The sequence below is a fragment of the Motacilla alba genome, chromosome 6 (genome assembly GCF_015832195.1).
Source record: "Motacilla alba alba isolate MOTALB_02 chromosome 6, Motacilla_alba_V1.0_pri, whole genome shotgun sequence".
In the NCBI taxonomy this organism is placed as follows: Eukaryota; Metazoa; Chordata; class Aves; order Passeriformes; family Motacillidae; genus Motacilla; species Motacilla alba.
This window is the reverse complement of record NC_052021.1, coordinates 31,964,676-31,987,653: the sequence shown is the minus strand read 5'-3', so window position 1 is coordinate 31,987,653 and position 22,978 is coordinate 31,964,676.

The following is a 22,978-nucleotide window of genomic DNA, read 5'->3' as shown; positions in this document are numbered from 1 at the left end:
AGACGTGCTCCAGCCCACTCCAGGGCATGCAGTGGGAGATTTGCTGTTGGCTTCAGTAAAAGTAGCACTGTGGGGTTTAATCCCACAGATCTGTCTCTGGGATTATTCCTGCAGTTGTGTGTCTCAATAACCTCCACAAACCCCCTCTGAGCTGCTCTAGGAGGCCACAGCCCAGACTGTGAGGCCAAGGAGCTGAAAAATGGCATTGCATTCCTCAGCTTGCTCACCATTTGAACACCCAGCAGTTTCCCTCATCACAAACGAGGCCAAGAATACACTTGGACCAATTAAGCAATTATAATTATACCCCCAAGTGCCAATCACTTTATTCATTCTGCCATTCCACGTGAAGGATGAGCAACTTTTTTTGTCTTCAGCATGTAGAAAGCACCTCTGTAGCTAGGCCTGTACCTCCTGGCTGGTGTGATAATGCTTTTAAGGTAAAAACTCCCTCTTTGTGAGGACAGCCCCATTAGACATGATCTGCTTAGTCACAGCAGCTGAAAAGTTTCAATGTTCATTACATTAGCTACTCTTAAAAACGGAATTCAAACCAATTTTAATCAATATGGAGTAATAAATAAATATTAAGGAACTATAGCACTAATGTGCAGGTAGCCTAATTAAAGTAACAGCGTTTGCTGCACTCACATACCTTAATTTTCCCTACAAAATCCTTATTGAACCACTACTTTTTTTAAAAAATTGCATTTGCAATTAGAAACACTGAAGTTACATTATCGATTTTCTGCTAAAAACCTTTTTAGTAAACAAGCACAAACTACATTCATTAAATGTAAGTGCTTGGAGCTATGGTGTGAAATTCAATTCAGCCATTATCATGAATTACACTGATTATTGCTGTAATTATTTTCTCTTGGATACAACTGCATTTCTGTTCCTTGCTAGTTGTGTTGGACATATAACCATGCTCATTTTATAGCTAATAATACTCAACTGTAGTTTCAGCAATTACTATCACTTATACAAATCATCAAGTTAAGCTATGGGTAGCTAGCAAAATTTAAAAAAAAAAAAGGTAGGTAAAACATCCTTTTATTTTTTACCTCTAAAGTAACTAATGGCATTAGCAACAGAGGAAAATTACCGATGTTAAATGATTTACATTAGAAAAAGTGATCACCCGTGCTACACTTTCACTGGTATTTTGGTCACAGTGAACTCTCCATTCGAAACCCAGGTAAGCTGCCTTTTTACCACACAGGCCAATAGAATAATCCCTTTTTAAAACTTTATCTCTTAAGGGAACAAATTTCTTTGGAGGGCCATGTACACACTGACACGTCCCAGCCAAAATTAAATATCCCAATAATTAGATCCATTAAAACAATAAATTTCAGAGATTAATTCAAGTATGGCAACAAAAAATTGTCTTACAGTTTGAGATCCTTCCCCAAACCCAGCACTGCAAGCAAGAGATTGTGTTGCCAGCAAGGGGTGTTGCACTTCTCAGCCCATCTAAATTTACCCACTTTCAGCTTAAACCCATTCCCCCTTGTCCTGTCATTCCAGGCCCTTTTCCACAGTCCTTTCCAGCTCTTTTGGAGTCCCTTCAGGCCCTGGAAGGGGCTCTAAGGCCTCCCTGGAGCCTCCCCTTCTCCCAGGTTGTTTTCATAGGAGACACAAGAGGTTTTGACCTGGAGATATTTTTAGCTAGGGAGCATTTATGTGGCATGTTGGCCATATCAACATTCAGAATATTATTTTTTAAGATCCCTCCCAACTCAAGTCATTCTATGATTCTGTGATGCTTCTCTGCATGTCAAATATATGGAGGTCTCTTTACATAGAGTATTGAAAAAAAAAAAGTTTGATACATTTGCAAAAATGCAAATACTTTAAAGATAACGCATGCAAATTTTCTGAAGAAGTAAAAATACCATCTCCTCTCCCAAATCCAAGAAAGCAATTGGAAACCTAGAACAAAAATCAATGGAAAATTTTAAGATCACTGTTTTCTTACTCTCTGTCCCACTTTATCGTGTGCTAAATTAGAAAGCACTGAATAAATAGCAAGGAAATCCTACCTGAAACACAAGCATTAAGCACACAAAAAGACAATGGATATTCCCAGATATCTTCTTCATACAGGAACCTTTCCTCTGGCCACTTTGAAACCGTGTAACTCAACCTTCAAAGCAGGGCAGATGCGTTGTAGAGGTTCTGCTTAGCTAACCATGAATACTAATTGCAGGGAGAATGATCTGCTGGGCCCGCAGGGCATGAGCTCAACCCAAGGGCACAAAAGTTTCATCGTGCTCCTGCAAACAATGGAGCAGGGCGATGCTCTGGGTGTCAGACAGCCTCCCTGAAACGGGATAGCTCCCCAGCCTCTGCAGAAGTCTGGAGGAGAAAATGGCATCCCCTTATCAAAGTAGGCTTGGAGAAGAAAGGATGAGGAAAGAGGAATTGTGTGTGTGTGTGTGTGTGTGTGTGTGCATTCCCTTCTGTGCAGCTCTTCCATGCACAGAGAGCACTTCCAGCCTGCTCACACACAGTGAGCCCCATCCAGCCCAGCGCCCTGGTTCCTTGGCTGATGGGCTGGTGCAAGGATGAACCACTCCAGGGGTTCCCCTGGGCTCAGCAAGAGCTCAGCAGCAGCACCTCACTGATCCCCCCGTGGCTGGGAAGGTCAAATCCCCGGCACAGGGCTCAGAGCTTTGGCCACAGCAGCAGAGCCCAAGCCTCGAAGTGCTCCTGAAGGAATCCGAGTCACGGGGCAGGGAATTGCTGCCAACAAAACACAACAGATGTTCCACCACCAGGTAAAAATACCCCGCTGAAGATACAGCCCCAGCACTGCCACGTTCCACCACCCCACAGCAGCTGTGTCCTTGCTCCCCGTGCACGCTGCTCTGAGCTGATTGGGATTGGGATTGGGAATGGGATTGGGATTGGGAATGGGAATGGGATTGGGAATGGGATTGGGAATGGGATTGGGAATGGGAATGGGAATGGGAATGGGATTGGGAATGGGACTGGGACTGGGATTGGGAATGGGAATGGGAATGGGATTGGGAATGGGATTGCGATTGCGATTGCAATTGGGGCTGCACTCCATTAGCTGATTGGCATTGGGGCTGCACTCCATGAGCTGATGATTGGGATTGGGATTGGGATTGGGATTGGGATTGGGATTGGGATTGGGATTGGGATTGGGATTGGGATTGGGATTGGGACTGGGATTGGGACTGGGATTGGGGCTGCACTCCATGAGTTGATGATTGGGATTGGGATACTCAGCCCTAGCCAGGTGGACTTCAGGAAGACAGCATTCATCTTTCCTTCTTCCAAACGACTGGGATGTGATCAGTTCTACCTTGTGATGAGGAAGGAGCTCAGTGATCAATTCTCTATAAGTCTCTATCAGTGCCAGATGGAAGAGGATTTTGAAAGGCCTGATGATCCAGGAGGGAGCTGCTATCACTGTTTCAAAGTCAGGTTCTTCTCCCAAGAAGAGAACTGTGTTCAGAACTGCAGTGTTCAGAACTGCAGGATCCAAAGTCCCATCTGAAACACCTGAAACACAATTTTCTAATGAGCACCACAATAATCCTTCTGGCAGAGCTCTGTGGTGCCTGCCAGCCAGCACAGACCAGCAATACTACCAGGAGAAAAAGCAAGTTTCTATTTTTGAATCCGGGCATCTGTAGAGAGAAGCAGAAACCATCAAAGGAACTGTGCCTGAAAATTCAGGCTATAACTTTTCAAAAGCAGCACACGTGTTCTCTGCACCCTGCTCCCTGACACAGATTGGGATGGGATTCCCTTTGCCCTGGCCAAACCCTGCTCCCCCTGAAAGCAAGAACAGCCCAGCACTGAATGTTTTTGGAAAGCAGTTATATTTTCTCTTTTCATTTGGGATGTGTGCAATGAGACTCAGGAGAAGCCAAAGCCAAATTTCCAGGCACTGACTAGGAAGTGGAGCAAACAGACACAGAAACAAAACATCCTGCTTTCCTAAAACAATTCTTAAAACAAGGTTTGCTTTCTTTTCCTGCAAGGCTGGGGCTTGGGAAGAGAAACAGAGAGAAGCTGAGGAGGAGACTGTGTGTGCCCCTTCAGGAAAATCATGGAAGTTGGATTTTTTTTTTGTGTAGGTCTCCCAGTGATGATGTTGGCAGATTAAAGGACCAAGTCTGGCTGAAATATTTTGGTTTAGAGCTTTCCTTTGAGATAAATGGCAAAGAAGCAGAATCACGGTGGCCCTGCCCACCTTCAAAAGAACAGAAAAACTAATTAGAGACAGAAATGCCCTGGGATGAGTCCCTGACAAAACCTCCAGCTGCCCATGGAAATGATATGTATGAAGGTTAGCAAGATAACACTGTTAACTTAACCCGCTCGAGCACATCCTCACAGAACTTTGCTTTTTATTTGTTATTAGGAAAAACTGCAGCTGAGGTTTTCCCTCTTCCCTCGAAGTACTTGGACCTGTACAATTGAGGCACTTAAAACAACATTTGCATGACTGCTAGCCATGGTTGATCAGTTAGAGCGACGTGGTGCAGATAAAAGTTCCAATTAGGCCTTAACTGTTTCCTTAATAGAAAGACCTGTTAGGAGCAAGAAGGGTTGCCTGTTAGCAGGAGAACAGAACTTTTTCACGTGGCAGATTATCAGTATTCTTTAGATTCACACATAAACAAGGCTGAAATGCAATTACATTTTCCACAAGGACCCAAATGCTTTTAACCTTTTCAAGGTAAAAAGAGTAAAAAAAAAAAATGTTGAAACTACTGTTGAATTAGGTCCAGCAACCTTTTTTTTTTTTAAGTTTTTGTTTCATTTTAATAATGGTTTAGTCTGTTTCACAGCCTGTGGCCTCTTCAAACCTGTTACTTTTAAAGATATAGCAGATGCTTCCTAAATGGAAAGGAAATTGTAATGATGCAAATCCCTATTCACATGATTTTCCAAATAGGTTTGAGCACTACAGGCTGTATAGGGCAGGTGGGGTAGTGTTACTGACAACCAGAAAAGGTAAACTTGAATACAAATAGACAAATCAAGCACATGTGTTCGTTTGGAAGTTTGTAGTCAGCTCCTCAATCTCCATCTGAGAAAATAAGCTATTATCAGCCCTGAGTGGCCTTCTCAGCATCAGAAAGCTCGAAATTAACTTAATTGCTGAACTGCACCTAAAATCAGCTGCTTTGAACATTACAATTTGCCTTTTAGTCTCATCAAAATTCCAAATATGTTAAAATTCTAATTTGCAAGCGTGCTAAATTAACACTTTGAAACCACAATATTTAACCTGTTGGCTAATCTGATGTCAAGTGAAAACATGTCAAACAATATGGAAATCATATATTGTACAAAAAGCCACAGCAATTCACCTAAAAATCTTTAGCTTGGGGGTGCCAGGAGGAATTCTGAAGTTTGGTTCCATTACAAGCCCCATTGAGTCTTTCCTCACACTAGCAAATAACACAGATTAATCTGGATAAAGAGAAGGAGTTTTTCTTTGGGAGTTTGCTTACATTTCCTTTGCTTTAGAAACATAACTTTGCAAATCCTTGCCGTTTTACACCAGCAAGCAGATTTGCATCTGAAAGGAAATTGGTTCCAGTTGGTAACCTACCAAAAATATCTCCGAGAGATGCATGCCATTTGTAGGATTGCTCAGGAAACTACTTAAAACACCCCTTCCTCCCCCAGTTTCTACCCTCCCCACTGTAATCTGACTTCATAACAGCAGGTGAGGCTTCTTTTTGGGGACACACACACAGAAAAAGGCAAAGGACAATGGAGCTGGGAAGGCTCTGGAGCCCCAGGAGGGGCTGAGGGAGCTGGGAAGGGGCTCAGCCTGGAGAAAAGGAGGCTCAGGGGGGACCTTGTGGCTCTGCACAGCTCCTGGCTGGAGGGGACAGCCGGGGGAGTCGGGCTGTGCTCCAGGGAACAGGGACAGGAGCAGAGGGAATGACCTCAAGATTAGCCAGAGGAGGTTTAGACTGGATTTAGGAAAAGTTTCTTTCCAGAAAGGGTGGTCGAGCATTAGAACAGGCTGCCCAGGGCAGTGGTGGAGTCACCACCCCTGGGAGAGTAGAGTAAACACGTGGATGTGGCACCTGGGGACACGGGGCAGTGCTGGGTTAATGGTTGGGCTCAATGCTCTCAGAGGTCTTTCCAACCTAAACAATTCTGCAAGTCTGTGGACACCCAAACATGCACTCTGTTATAAACCATCAGTGTAAGACCTCCTCACATCCAAAAGGAATTCATAAAAAATCACCAAAACTTCCTTTTCAGAGCCTGCTGTTCCCGTGTAATATTAAGGGCTTGAAAGAAGCGAGGCAGAAACTCAGCTCATGGCTTTTGACAAACTCGTCTCCAAACCATGAAGAGCTTGTTGTAAGAGGCTGTGGGAGGTGAGGAGCAAAATGTTGTCATGGCTTAGAAAGTAATTCGCACTGATGAAGTTCAGAGAAATCTCAGAGAAGTCTACTAGGGAGACAAATTGATTACACAACAGCAGTGACAGCCAATACTGACAAATGCAAGGCATGGGAAGATCAAAGTCAACAATTCCTAAAGGAAATCTCAGGTGTCTGGGGGAAATATTTTTGTTTATTTCAAATTTTAATCAGTTTTAATTAAGCATCCTTAAACAGCAAGCTTAGCATACACAGAATTTACCTGTTTAGGAGGAAATTAATAAATTTTGCAGTTTCATTACTTTTATTGAGCTTGTATTAGCAGGAGATATTAAAAGAAAGTATCTATTCTGCCATAGCTTCTTGGCTAGTTTGGGTTTCTGCTTTTTCTGCAAGTTTTGGGCTATTCCTTATTACATTATGGCATTTGAACAGTGACAAGATAAATTGCTTTTAGAGTACAACACAACAGAGGACCTCTGGTTCCAAGGACTTCTAATTAATTCTTAGTGTAATGGTCCCACCAATGAACGGATCCTTCCTTAGCCTGGAAACCTCTCCAAAAACAGAGATTCCTCTTTCACCTCCGCAAAGTTTGCAGCAGAAAGGGAGCTGCAAATCCTGCAGCCCTCCGGACTGAGATGATTCATGAGCAGCAGGGCTGGAGAGGCAGCAGCCCTCACCCCCCTAGGAGGGGATGCAAAGGGAGAAAATACCCCCATCAGGAAACGTGACACCCAACTAATGGTTACAAATGTGTTTTCAGGGAGAAAAGAGAGGGGAAAGGGCTTTAGAAATCTTCAATTCTGCTGTGTGGGAGAGCTTTTGTTTTTTAAAGCAGCTTTTTCTAAAATCATCTCTATAAACACCCCCCTGTTCAAGACTACTCTCAGAAATGCTGGCTAAAATAGCAGAACTCATTTCTTATGCCAAAACCAACAGCAGCCAAATAAAACACTGCAAGGATTAAATCAATTTAACACCTTCTAGGGTTTCCACCAAGTTTTCCTAGAAGAAAGTGTGGGTTTGTTTTCCTGACTTTGCTCAGTCTTTTTTAAATTTCACCATGTATTCCCTGCCTGTGGATGCTGAGTGTTGGGACCACGGCTGGGCAGGCACAAGAGAACAACACAAAAACGGGCTGGATCCTCAGGGAGAGCAAAATTGTGTCTGGGATGGTGAAGAGCTCTGTGTGTGCTGCCTTTCCTCTTACAAATCATTATTTCTTTTCTTTTTTAATAGATATATATATTATCTGCATATTTGATAATATGCAACCGATACATTATATATATATATATATATATTTCCTGCTTAAGAAACAAGTTTGCTTCTTTACTGATAACACCTGTGGTTTATATTAATACAAGAATAAATACTAGGTCAAGTTAGCTCCCAACATAGAAATTATGAAATATTTTGTCTCCAGGTATACATATTATATTATATAATATATATTATATATATATTATATATATATATATATAATATATATGTGTGTGTGTGCGTGCATATATATGTGTATATATAAGTGTGTGTGTACATATATGTATATTTGCATATGTTATATATTATATATTACATATTATATTATTTATATTATATTACATTGTAATATATTATGTTATATTCTATTATATATTGTATTATAATATATTTTATATTACATTATATATTATATAATATATAATATATATTATATATTATATGTTATATATTATATATTCTATATTACATAATACATTATATATTATATGTTATATTATATATTGTATGTTATATATTGTATGTTATATATTATATATTATATATTATATATTATATATTATATATTATATATTACATATTATATATTACATATTGCATATTATATAATATATATTTTATATTTTATATTTTATATTTTATATTTTATATTTTATATTTTATATTTTATATTTTATATTATATTATATAGTGCCTTTAGAGTTATTTGGGAGGATTTCCCCTGCTGGGTTGTGACTTCCTGAAGACAGACAGAAAGAAGCAAGGCTTGAGCAGGAATGCAGGGAGCACTGTCCTGGGGTCTGTGGAGATGGGGCAGTTACAGCATCTCAGGATCTGAAGCAGGAGCCAGCAGCATTAATTGCTGACTGAAGCTGCTCTGTCCGTGGGGAATTGCTCCATCCTGAAGCCACAGCTCATCCTGTCCTCATCCATGTCCTCAGACCAGAGGCACACAGGGGGCCTGATTTGGATCCCCTGGACAACACGGAGCTCTGGGGGAAGAGAGCTGGGGGCATTAGTTGGTGACACACTCAATAACCCACAGGCTGGGGCAGGAGAGGAGCTTTTCCTCCTCTCTTCCTGAGGATCAAACCTCCCCCTGAGGCAGAAGTCTCTGCTTGACCTGGGGTGCTCCAGGAGGTGCATTCATGATGAGATGCAAAGTGACATCCTCTTTGACTTCTGTTGCCTGAGAGCCATGGGATGCTGAGCAGCACTTGGACACAATCCAAAGGTGATGATTGTGCACTGCAGCCCTCGGAAAGGTGGCCCAAGAACACAGCTCTCTCCTGCCCACCAGTAAGTAAAATATATCCCAGAGGGTTCTTGTGTTATACAGCAATCAGGTTCTCCAAATCCATTTGCTGCTTGCAGCTCATCTCATTTCCCAGCCTCTTCCCCTTCCACCGTGTCTGTTCAGCCCCAGCAGCTGCATCTCAGTCAAAAACCAAACCCTCTGCAGACCAGCTGGGCTTCATACATAGGAAGAAGACAAAAAATACCAGAGACAAGAGACAACCAAGCCTTCTGCTCCTGCCTTGAGTGAACACAAAAATCAGACACAGCCAGTCACACTTCCCTGTGCTTCTTTCCACAAATAATAATTGGATTAAACTAATTTATATCCATCTTATTATTTTCTTTCTTTCAAGTTCCTAGTCTGGATTTGGGAAAGAAAAACATGAGGGAAGAAGGGAATTCCTGACATTTTCAGCCATCAGGAACTGGCCATGGCATAGAACAACTGGACTCTGAATTCCTTAAGCTGTAAATGTATCTCATAATTGAGTGAGTGTGAGAGAAGGGAGGCAGGGGGGTGTGTGCACCCGTGTGCACGAGCACGCACGAACTTTCCTCTTGACTTAGTTTTAAACTGCTGGAGGAAATCTTCAGAATGGGCAACAGCCACAAGGCAATCAGACAGACTGTCTGCAGCACAACGACTTAATTTGGTGCTGTTGCCCCTTCTGAAAAATGATGTCGACAGAAGATAAGGAGACAGAGAGTTTCAGATTGTTCTATCAGGACCAGTTGCCGGTTAGGAAGCGTATTTGAGGCAATTCAAGATTGCTCAGTTTTTCCCAGGGTGGCTGCCCATCAGGGGGACTGTTTGGAGCTGAAGTGAAGGCTCAGATGGTTCCCAGAGCAGCGAGAGGTGCTGTGGGTTTGTACATATCCTGTTCAACAGCCCCTCCTGTGCATGTTTCCCTTGTTTTGCTGTTCCTCCTGCTTGCTGCTGAAACTATTTCTTCCTGAGAGTCTGTTTATTAATTGAAAATAACAAGAGCTTTTTCATTTTTATTTTGCAAGGCAGGCAATTAAAATAATCTCAGAAAATTGTTTCCCTATTCACTTAGGCTATAGCGCTGCAAAGCCAAACCTTGGCATTTACTAATGAGCTGAGATGGGTTTAGTAGGGGAGGACCAAGAGATTGATGTGGCTCTGGCTCATCCTCTTCAACACCACACAGGCATGTGCTTTCCATCAGGAATGCCATCAGCCAGGGACAGGGCCACCTCAGCAGGGACCACAAGGGTGTCAGGAGATGTTCACGCCTCTCTCATTGCTAAATACAATCATTCTTTTCCAATGCCTAACTTATGGTGGCCATGATATTGTTTTGATGTTATTTATACATTTTGTTTTATATTGTTTATACATTCGTGCTTGTTCATGGTAAAGAAACAGCCCTGAGATAATCAGTGTGTAATTCTGTATATCCTGGTATATTAATGTACAAAGTGATGGGTTTGGATGCGCCTGAGCCTGGCACTTAATAAAGGGCTGATCCTTGGATATTTTGTTGTTGTTGTTGTGAATGGCAAATTTGAGGAATGAGTTCTGAGGATCAAAGTTCCCTCAGTGATAAGCAGTCCCTCACTCACAAAACAGGAGGAAATGTGGTGCCACACACAGGTTTGCTTTCGAGGATTTCATGGTGATGGTTGGCTGAGAGCTCCTTGCAGTGAGCAACACTGAGACAGAGAATTTGAGGAATTCTCAACTGCAAGACATCCCCTCCCTGATTTAGGGCAGCCTTGTGTCCATCTCCCTGCCCAGAGCTGCTTCAGAGCCATTTAACCCACCCACAGCAGCGTGCAGAAGTGACATCAGCCCTTGGTCACCACTCCTCACTCCTGGATTTAGGGCAGCGAGCACGATGCTCTCTTCACCTCCTCATCCCCGAGGTCCTTGAGGAATTCCCTCCTCTGCCAAAAGGCAGAGTGCTGGAGGCTGCTTTACAACTGAGCAGAGAGCGATGCCAGAATGAGGGAAGTGCAAAGGTGGCTCTCACAGACTCATAGACAAGAACGTGATTAGATCACCAAGTCTGCCTTTCTTCAGAAGGCAACAAGGAATTTCATAGGCAAAACTCCTCCTTGAGCCCAGCAATTTGTGTTTGACAAAGACTCGCAGCAGCAAACTGAAGCCACACCCCACCCAGGTTTGAAGGTGGCAAGAAGATGTGGATTCTCTGACTCTCGGTGCTTCAAACTGTGTGAACATCCTTGAAAAACTGGCACTGACCAAACACAATCTCAAACAGCCTGTGTTACACCCTGTTTGACAAGAGAACCTCATTCTGCACCTTCCTCCACAAATAACACCGGCACATCCCATGGCAAAGGCTCCCAAAACTGGTGCAAAATCACTGTTCTAGCCATGACCATGGAGCAGCCCAGGGTCTGATCCTGCAGCTCACAAGGTCAATGGGCTCTTTTGCCATTGCATTCAATCCGGGCAGAAATGACATTAAGATTTTTCCAGTTCAGATGTCAGCTATTAATTTGGATGATGGTTATTTGATTCCATGGAAAGTCAGTGGAATCAAGTTAAAAAGACAGAGATATATTCATATATCCTTAAACTGGGAGACACCACAACTCACTGATAACCTAAATTAGATTGAGCTCGTGCTATCTCTAATTAGGATCTTTCACTATGAACAAGGAAAGAGGCCAAAGTGGATTAGCAAAGGAAACAGTACATGCATTGGCTCAAAACAATAACCAGAAATGTTGACTTCCATCTCAGGATGTCACGCATGAAAACAAAATGTTTCCAAAAGTATTTCCCTAAGAAAAAGCTGAAAGTGTTCAGAATTAGAGAGACTCACTAGAAATGTTGGTGACATTTATTAACTAATTAGCTAAATGACCTTTTCGTCATTTTTATACACAGTTTTCTTTCATAAATATTTCATGAATTACATGTAATTATTAGTAACATCAACTTTACTGAATTAATTACTGCCAATTCCTATTAATAAAATGCATCTTGTAATAAATAATGTTAGTTTATTACAGAGCATTGGTCTCGGAGGTATTCACATCTGTCAGTTGCCTTCTACTTCAGGCTAAAAGAAAGGTAATCAAATAACTGTAATTATTGTACTAAATATATCACCGTTTGTTTAAAATGTCAATGGGAATGGATAAAGGCATTTGTAACAATCTGAACTATGTGCAGGGGTGTAAGTGCATGTGACAGAGCCACATTTACCAGCAGGACACGGGCCCATGTCTGGGGCTGACAGACAGAAACGTCAACAAATGGTTACTCCTCTGATTTACTCACAGGGGGTTTGCCTGCAGGCCATTGGCTTAGAGACACTAATAAAGTCACAGGGAATTTAATCTGATGGCTCCTAATTAGCCCCTGTGAAAGGAGTGCTGGACTTAGGCCAGGCCTGGCAGACGGGTCTCCATGCACTGACCGGCAGCATCCGTGGCTGCTGGACACATCCTGCAGCAGAGCAAATCCAGGCAGCTCCACCTCCACCTCCACCTCCCTGCTCCTCAGAGAGCCCAGCACAGGCTGAGAGGCTCACCTGGAGCAGGGCTGAGCTTCCCCTCACTGTCCTGAAAGGTGGACCCTGCTCCTGGGGCATGGACCCTGCTCTTGGGGCAGGGACCTTCTCCTGGGGATGGACCCTTCTCCTGGGGCAGGGACCCTGCTCCTAGGGCAGGGACCTTCTCCTGGGGATGGACCCTTCTCCTGGGGCAGGGACCCTGCTCCTAGGGCATGGACCCTTCTCCTGGGGCAGGGACCTTCTCCTGGGGCAGGGATCCTGCTCCTGGGGCATGGATGCTTCTCCTGGGGCAGGGACCTTCTCCTGGGGCAGGGATCCTGCTCCTGGGGCATGGATGCTTCTCCTGGGGCAGGAACCTTCTCCTGCAGATGGACCCTGCTCCTGGGGATGGACCCTGCTCCTGGGGCATGGATGATTCTCCTGGGGCTCCTGGGGCATGGATGCTTCTCCTGGGGATAGACCCTTCTCCTGGGGCATGGACCCTTCTCCTGGGGCATGGACCCTTCTCCTTGGGCATGGACCCTCTCCTGGGGAATAGACCCTTCTCCTGGGGCAGGCACCCTCCTCCTGGAAAGTGCCCCTTTCTCCAAAGAGCAGCTCCCCATCTCACATCTGGCAGGCACAAAGAGCAGCCACCCTGATCTGCTCCGCACAGCACCAGCTGGGAGTTTGAGCCCGTTTATCACCCTTTCCTCCAGAACAGGGAGTAATTCTCCAGCATTTCCTGTCCAAAACTGCCTGATGTACACATCTGAATGCCTGTATCTTCACGAGCAAGGCCAGCTCAACGTGGTGGCACCTGCCAATCTTTAGGCCCTGGAATAATCCCCAAGCTGCCATGATTTTGCAGGGTTTTATACTGAAGCTTCACAACATGGCATCATCTCAATATGGTGTAAAATGTACAGTCTGAGCAACTGGAATAGACTGGGTTTCCTATTGTCCACTCCCACCTGTTTTTACTTTTTTCCTTCATCAGATAAATTCCTAGAGCTAAATAATAGGGAGACTAAGAGATGAAAATGGAAAATCCAAGCACTGGGGAAGAATAGTGTTTGAAAAATAGTAAATCAGGTGCTGATAAGCTCAGACCCCTGTATCAGCCTAACCTACCTTCACTCCTCTCCTGCCCACCAGGTGCATCTCAGGGCCTAATAATAGAAGCCTACTAATTTTTCCTTATTTAAATATGGCACTGAACCAGTTGTGGAGCTGATTGTTATCTCCTGCATCACACTTGAGACCTCAGAACCACCCTGAACCCCAACAGTTATGGCAGCATCTTAGGAAGAAGCTGGAATTCCTTTGGCAGGGTTCAGGGCTGAATGTGGGTCAGCGCAGCTGCGACAGGCATTCTCTCCACTAGAAGCTTTTTGTTGCTCTTGTTTTAAGAGAAAATTGCATATATTAGGCAGGCTTTGAAGTTCCTACCAGACTGAGGCAGCTGGAAGACATGAGCAGAACATTATTGTTGATTTTAAAGATGAGGGACATGTTGACCTGCTCAGGGCTATCCAGGAGCTTTGGCTTTCAAAAACTCAGAGAAACTTAGTAAGAGAGGGTTTCTGTAGCTTTCTTGATAATGGGACCACAGATCTCAACCAACTTCCAACTTCTGCTGTTGCAAAAGCTTTTAATTTTAATGTCCTGCCTCCTTCTAATATTGAGGAGCAGATTTTTCCCCAGGCTGACACCCTTAAAGCAGCAGGTTCCTCTCCTTAGCAGTATTTGATAAACTTTTGAGTTTATCAGGCTGGAGGTAACCAGTCCTGGCCAGAGAGTTTTAAATTATGTAACATGAGGGCACCAAACTTGTTCCTTTCAGCTGCCAACCTCACCAGGGCATTATCTTCATGCTCAAATTTCATTCATTCCCTGTTCTTTGATGTAGTCTTCCTCTAGATTCATGCACTGAGCTGCAGACAGGAAAATGAGATTTTACCACTGCATGGTAAGGAATTTTTTCAGGAGCTCCTTTAATTTCCTCACACATTGTAGGATAGTACACTGCGAAATTGAGAGGCACATTTCTGAAAGTATGAGGGAAAGAACTAGGAAGAAAATGGAGAAAATCTAGCTTAACAACTCTTTCAATTTTGAAAATTGCAATTTGACAGCAATCCTGTGGGCTGGGAAATAAACGTTCATGCCTTTGCCTCTATAGTCATTTGATTGATGTCAAATTGCTTAAGATGAAATAAAGAGTGAGATGCAGTCATATTTTTCCAGCTTCTTTCTATAGAATTGGGGTCACAGTATTTGGGATCAAAAAGTTATTTATGACATTTATTTTCTACCGCTGATTGCACTTTAGCCTCTCAAAATTTTGGTTTTATCATGAAGATGTGCCTTTATATTTAGAACTTTGCAGCACTGTGGTTTCTTAGACAGGAAAAGTGCACTGCTGATAAAAGAGCCCACCAGTTTCAAGACTTAATCCTTTCATCACCACAGATTCAGATGCTGACCCTACCAAACCCTTAAATTAACATATTTTAAAGCGTGTAAATAGTGTGATCAACTTCAAAGGGTGTAAATGCAATATATTCACACAGGACTATACATCTTCACATTAATAAAGCTTCTTCCATGGCCTTCTTTTCCAAAACTGCCATGGCCAAGATGAGCAGGGTAAATTTTCCCAGCTGGCTGCAAAAATGTGTGTCTTCCAAAGAGAGGAAATAAAGTCACACAAGACTTTGATAACATCTCCTTCCTTCCTCCCATTCCCTCTCCAGCCACCCCTGCTGGACAAGGAGGCTTTCCCCCCTTCTACTGGAGTTTGATTTCAGTTTCTTCCCTCCTGCAAGGTGAGGGCACAGAACAGATGTGTCTTGCATAAACAGCTGTAATTTAACAATATTCCAAACACTGGAAATAGGGGAGCCTGGTGCCTTCCCCATTTAGGCTAAAAAACCTGGCTTTTAGAGAGCTGAAGACAGGGGAGATAAATCTATCCTTGAATTTTCTGTAAGAATTAGAAATTGAAATGGCTTTAAAAATGGCAATTCAGCTCCTAATGCAGAGATCAACCTTATACAATTTGACTCCTGGTGGTATTCCATTCATGATTTTTACAGTATTTTGAATTTTAAAACAAAGCAAATAAACAAACTAAACAACAAAAACAAACAAAAGCAGACAAGAATCACCTCGTCAGAATAACAGGAAGGAAACAACAGTGACAAAATGTAGGAAACGAAGAGTAATTAAAATCACTGTTGATTTCATGTTTACTGGAGCTAAATGCTGCATTGTTGTTGTTAACTTTATGCATCCTGCAGCTTTTCTTTCATTCCAAAGCCCTGAATGCTGTACTGTGCAAGAAATCTATAAACATTCATCCAGAACTGAAAAGAAAAAGTCCCCCAGCATTTAATATTACAACATGCATAAAAATAAATTTAATTAGTCACCAAGGAAAGGGGGAAGTGTTAGTAAAACTTTATAAAGATAATTACCTGATAGAAAAAGCACCTAACAAGACCATTCTGTACTGGATATTATCCAGGCAAAAAAATTAAACCTATGTTGCTGCTTCAATACCATCTAATACTAGAAATTGGCAGAAAAACATCTATTCCATGAATAATAGCTCAACAGTCCCAAAGGACATCAATACATGAATAAGGAAAAAAAAAAAAACCTCAAGCCTTTCCAAAATGGTGCTAATGCTCCACTGAAACTTAATTTTATAATTTACTGGCAGTCAAGATGGCAGGAAATAAAATAATTTGCTATATATTCTGCACAACAAACCCCCTGCTTTTCCTGGGAAGGGTAATTATCCCTAAAAAAAAAAAAAAAAAGAGAAAAAATACGACATCTCATATTAAGCTAAAGTCTCATCAAGAAGAGAAAGAGTGCCTCATTACATGTAATTACCAGGGAATTAGAAACATCATTTAACTAAATGAGCGAATAATGCTCAGGATATTGAAGAAACTTGCCTGCACTTCTGCAGAGCACTCTAAGTCCCATTACAAAAATTGCACCTCTTTAATGGAATAATTTTAGGCCTTGTCTGCCTTGCTTTAAAAATAAAGAGCCTCAGAGAGGCAGAAAGAGGCTGAAACTACCATAAACAACTGTTGAAAAGAGCTGCAGAGTAGGAGTAGTCTCTACTGGATACCATGATTTAAAATTACTCATAATCTAACATAATCATGAAAATTAAACCTAAGGACTTGGGTGGGAGGATGGGAGAGAGGGAGGGAAACTAATTACCCTTTTTAATTGTACTTACTCTAGACTACAATGTATTTATAATTATACATTCTAGATAACGGGTGAAAGATTTTAGGTTAAAGGTAAATCTTACAGAGAGGGATGAAAGGCTGCTGCATTAGAAGCTAAAAAAAAGATAAATAACCATACCTGCTGGTAGATACTTGCTGTCCTGCAATGCAATTTTTTTCTAATAGTAAAGAGTTACTGAGGGAATTAATAATGGCCATGGTCATTGCATGCAAATGGTATAAACCACAGCCTCTGTTTTAGTTTAAAATCTTAAATAAATATTTCTCTGTCTGTAAAGGTGATTCTGATGCTGTAGTCACAAATAAAGTCTGGAAAACCTTATTTACCACCATTTTGATGCAGAGGTTGATGCTGTGCCAGGAGAAACAAGGTTTTCCTCACTGGGTTTAGCCAGAGGAATTGTCTCTCAGCCTTACAGCAAGGCAGTAAATTGAAATTAAATTCAACTCCCTTGAGCTGAAAAGGTTTTGGTCAAGGTTGGAATCCTGGTTCCACAAGGAACTAAAAATCTGAAGTGACGCTACAACAAAGTCCCACCAAAATGTCTTCAAGTTGATGCACAGGAAAAGCATCTCTTCTTTTTTTTGGTGTTTTTTTTTTTTTTTTTTTTAAATAAAACATCCTTGGAGAAATGAGAAATGCAGAGAAGTAAAACAAGAAACAAGGGGATACATATAATACATCATCTGAAACACGTGTGCTCCCTCTATTAACGTTTCCATCCTTCATTTCCTTCCCTCCACACAAACAAAACCCCTCACTATAGAGATTCTAGGCAAACAAGGGAATTTTTTCTTTACAGCAACCAGTTCCACAGCAGAACAAGCTGTTAGCAAAACAAATATTGAAATAAGAGGAAGCAAAGGGCACTAGAGCCCCGAAGTGTTGAATCTGGACATCTCCACCGGGTAAAGCAGGATCACAGAATATTGATGATTTTTGCTGCTTTTGAGATCATAATCATCTCAGACTGCTCACATAGGATTGGTTTGCAGTCAGAACTACAAAAAAAAAACCCTGTTTGTTTGGGGTTTTTTGTTTTAGCTTGGGATTTTGATGGTGATTTAGAAGATAGTCCAGAAAATGGCCCGAAAAAGGTGATGGTTCCATCCAACCTCTCGCTGTGTCTGTGCCACTTAGAAGTTCTACTTGAATTATTTCTGATTGTGGGAGTAGAAGACAAAATGTCCAATATTTAAACATAAATTACCAGTGAGGTGGGAAGGGAGAGTAAACAGAATTATGTGGAGACCAGAGATTTCCACAATGTGGAAAAAAAATAAGACAATCCCTCACAAGAGGAGAGAAGAAATTGGTTAATTAGCAGCACTAAGGTCATTTAATGCTGAAACAAAAGCAGGCTTGGCACCATGTTCCTTTGGGGTAATGCAGCTTGCAGGAAACTCTTGATGCTGGAAGAGGAACCAGCATCCCTGCAAGATGCAGCAGGGAATTCTGGCACTGCCAAAGGCTCCAGGAGTTCAGCGAATGCTGATGGAAAATCCAGGGGTTTGTCCCACACTTGGACACTCCAAACAGCCCCAAGAGGTTTAATCCTGCTGAGGAGGATATTGTGTATCATGGATACTTCAGCCAAAGGATTGTTCTGCCCAAGTAATTGAAGGAGGAGACTGGAGGGTCTTTAAGCTTAATTGATTTTTTTATTCCAGTTCCCTACGGAAATGAGACTGGTGCAATGAAATTGGCTGTGTCTGTCTGCCCGTCCCCTGCTCCTCTCATCCCCTAATAACTTGGGAACTCAGAGACCAATTACAAGGGAGCTTGACAGAGGAAGGAGGTCTCAAAGCTATCAAATTCCTGCATCCCTCATGAAAGCAGGCAGCCAAGCAGAGGAGACAGCCTTTAATAACGTGCCCAGGAAATCTACCTGGGAAAAGTTATTGTGCTTTAAGTCAAAACTTGATTTCTCAAGAAAGAACAACCAAAAGACCCAACTGTGTAGAAAATTCTGCAACTCATTGAATTACTTGCTCTCTGTGTAGATAAATTCAGTTTTTCATGGATAATCTCAAGACCAAGACAAAAAAAAAAAAAAAAAACACAAGTGGAGATCAGGAAAGAAATAGGATTTTATTTGCATTTGCTTCCATCCACCATCAAAAAAAAAAAAAGTATCACTCCAAATATTTCCATCCTTACAAATCTCCCCTCTAACCTCATTATCTGCCTAATTCAATTTTGGGTGTATCAAACTGTTAGGCCCATCTTTTGGGAGGCTGCACGCTTCAATCACAATTACATGCTGCATATTTCATGATATATATCTTTTGCGTATAATTAGGAATAAAAAATGTAATCCCAAAAAGATGGTTAATAATTTAAATCCTAAGGATTTGATTAAAAGCATCTGAGCATTGCAGATGACAAGGAAAGAACAGTGACTCCATTATAACCAAGGGAAAAAAATCAAGGATTTAAGCACTTTTTTTTTCCCACACCAAGGCCTATAATCCTAAAAACAAATAGAGAAACAGAGAAATATGTCAGGCCTGATATATTCCTGCAATTTAATCTGTGGTACAGGGCTGAGAGTTCTGCACATGTTTCATTTGAAAAGTTCATCTACAAATATTTCTTAAAATGCTTCCTTCTAAAATTGCATTAGCAGAAATTAATATTGTCTGATGGAAACAGGGCACTTAGCTCACTGCTCAGGCAGCACCACCTTCCAGAGCCCGTGTGTTTGCAGGCCAAAGCCTTCACACAAAAAATCAAATAATCTCAGCACTAAAAATATAGGTGGAAGAGAAACAGCCAAGATGATGTTCTCAAAACAATTTGCAAATTCAGGATATTTATGTTTTATTACAGCCTGTGCCACTAGGTGACATCTTTAAGGGATGCAGAGGGGAGTAGGGATTATCAGCAGCAAGTGAAAAATTCAAAGCAGGGGTTACAGACATACTAAAGCAAACTGGGGCTGGGAACAGGGAGGCCATTCCCATTCACAAACACCCTACTGTTGCTTCCAGGGAAAACACACCTGCAGCTTCTCCACAGCCATGCAGCAAGCTCTGAGCATCCTGCAGATGTGCACATGCAGCACTGCAGCTCCCCAGCACACAAAATGTCTCTGTGGGACAAGAAAACTGGTTCATCAATAGGAGGCATCAGAAACCAGGGGGATGCAACATGGTAAATAACATTTATGTGTATATACATAAAATTTTTTGTTGATGTCTCGTTTCTTGACTGCTGCACAGGCTACAGCTGTGCCGATTTTCTTTTTTTTTAAGTTCTACAAAACAAGTTACAAATTCTCTACTTAATACTTCTTGATGGTCTCTGATTTGCAGGGCCTGAATTATAAATTTTTTCTGCCTAGATAATACTATATAGAAACACAATGGTCCGTTTTATTATTTTTAAAAGCACGACCTCTAATAATGCTTGCACTTTCTAGTTTCTTCCTGTCACACCTCTCTCTTGCTGAAGGAAAGGCAATCTTGGCATTTTACTGGAATCTCTCTTGCCATGTAACACTACTAAATATCAACACACCAGTGTACACTGGATTAAAATTGCATTTTAAAAGATAGACTTAAATCTTTTTTAACAATTTGGTCTCATTTACCTTTACACGGAAGCCCTGGCCGTTCTATTGACCAAAAAATTACATCACAGGACTAACAAAGATTAACTGAAGTAACTCCCCACAGTAAGTCTACAGCAGAGGCAAAAAATTAAACCAATTACATGCACTCTGAATCAAGACATCTGTTCAAGTCCTGCCTTTGCTCTGTGACAAGAAAATTCACTTCCTTATTCTGTGCCTTTGTTGACAACTGTGAAATGAGAATATTTCTTCTCTCCCCACCTTTGTCTATCTTATCTATTTAGGGAACAAATTCTGCAGCCAGAATCACCTCTGGCAGTGCCCCTGTGCCAGCTGAGGCAATCATGCCTTTGTCGCATTGTTGGGGCTGCAGAGCAGGGGTGCCTTGCAGCAAACACCATCAGGGAAAAGCAACCCTTGCTTATTTTAATTATCAGGAAATCTTGGGCCTAAGTGAGTAAATTATTGCTTTGTTTCTACCTGAGGCTGCCTTGCTGTGTTTTTCCCAGAAGAGAACACAGTGGGTTTCTGCAAGTGGGGAATGGATTAAAACACACAACTGCTGAGTTTTTCAGCACTGCTGATGGTGAAGCTGGGGGCAAGTGGAAGTTATGGTAAGGCTGATGTAGCAAATAAAAGTCAGCTACTCTTGACTGACCTTCATTCAGAAATCAACCCTAATTCAGAATTAACCCAAGTTGAGAAATGCCTAAAAAATGAATGTATAATCAGAGAATCCCAGAATGGTTGGGTTGGAAGGGACCTTAAAGCCCATCCAGTTCCACTCCCACACATGGGCAGGGACACTTTCCACTATCTCAGGCTGCTCCAAGCCCTGTCCAGCCTGGCCTTGGGCACTGCCAGGAATCCAGGGGCAGCCCCAGCTGCTCTGGGCACCCTGTGCCAGGGTTTCCCCACCATCACAAAGAATTCCTCCCCAAAATCCTATCTATCCCTGCCCTCTGCCAGTTGGAAGTCATTGCCCTTGTTCTGTCATTCCATGCCCTTGTCCAAAGTCCCTCTCCATCCTCCTGCCAGCCCCCTTTAGGTACTGGAAGGTGCCATAAGGGCTGAGAGCTTTTTCCCAGGCACTGCCCCCCTGGCTCTGGGAGATCAGATCCCACTGCCAGGAGAAGCTGAGGAGCAGAACAACCACAAGGACAATCAGCACTGCCTTATCCTCCCTGCCCAAAGAGGGAAATATGGAACCAGTTAAAACCCCACCATTCCTGGCAGCCAGTGGTCTAACCTGTGCTTGAGAAATTCCACAGATGGAGACACTGCAGCTTCCCCAGGCCATTTATTCCTGGACTTAACCATCCCTTCACTTGAAAAGTTTTTCCTAATGTCTCCACTAATCTCTGCTGCAATTTAAGCTCATTATGCCTCGTCCCAGTGGACATGGAGAACAGTTTATTCCCTTCCACTTTGCAGGTAATCACATGAGACTCTGACGACCTATTACCTCCCCCATGTTGCTATCACATGTTTTAGCATTTGTGCTTTTCCTGCTATAGGAAAATGTCTGATACAGTGAAAAACTGCACAAGTCTCAGGAAGAGATATTTCACAGAGAGAGCCTTTAGTGTATCAGTTATAAGAATACCTGGGCAAGTCCTGTCTTTGACTCTTCATTTCTAAATTCTACCTGTCTAAAAGCATTTGAAACAAAGAATCCTGACACTTTTCAGAGCAAATGTCACATTGCTGGAGGAGCAGAAGTTGTTGCATATTGGCTAAAAAATGACTGCCTTTGTGGTTGTGATTATACTGAACAACATGAGAGCAGCTAATGGCGTAATCACCAGAGCAATGTCTGCTGGTCCAAAGAAATGGGTTCTGCTCCACACCTCTGATACCAATCCCTCATGGGGGATGGGTCATTTAGGCCAAATTTGCAAGAGAACTCAGTAGAATCACCCAGCTTTTGATGCAGCAGTGGAATTACTGCTGAACTTGGGGGCTGAGTGACTCCAACTACAGAAAATCTGTCATTCTCAAGGCAGTGAAAACCACTGGGCACATACTGGGCACAAAAGTGTGAGGCAATTAAGATGGAGCTGGCAATGCCTACACAGCTTTGTAAGGTCATCCTCAGTCTTTGTTGGGGGCTCGGAGCTCAGCTTTGACTGGCTTTGCTTGGGAAAACACCCACCTAAAGAAGATATTTTTTTAATATTTATTATAATCACAGCAGCACCAGCACTAAACATCCCACCTGAGATGCAGCAGAGCTCCAGACCTGCACGTAGTAAGCACACAATGATTATCCTGAAGGACTGGCCAACAGAAAGAAGTACTTACCAGCTTGCTTTTGTGACATTCAGGGCACAGATGCCACTTGGCTTCTAATACCACAGTGTTATGAGGCTCTTGTGAGAGACAACCCTGGATATTCACTGCTGCCAGCAGTCAGTGGTGATTGATGACTCTATTACAGTGATGGCTGTGGCTCCATGTTTTCTCCACGGCCCTCAACACCAGCCAAAAAGCAGTGACTTAAGGAGCTTTTTTAGCTCTCAATTCCTCTATCAAGAGTCAGTACATCCTTTGTTCAGCTGCTTGTTACAGAAGTCAGAAAAGGCTTGTTTCATGATTCCTCCAGCTTATGAACCTCTGCCTTGACCTGCATTTCTAGGAGAGTGCTAATAAAAGGGAGA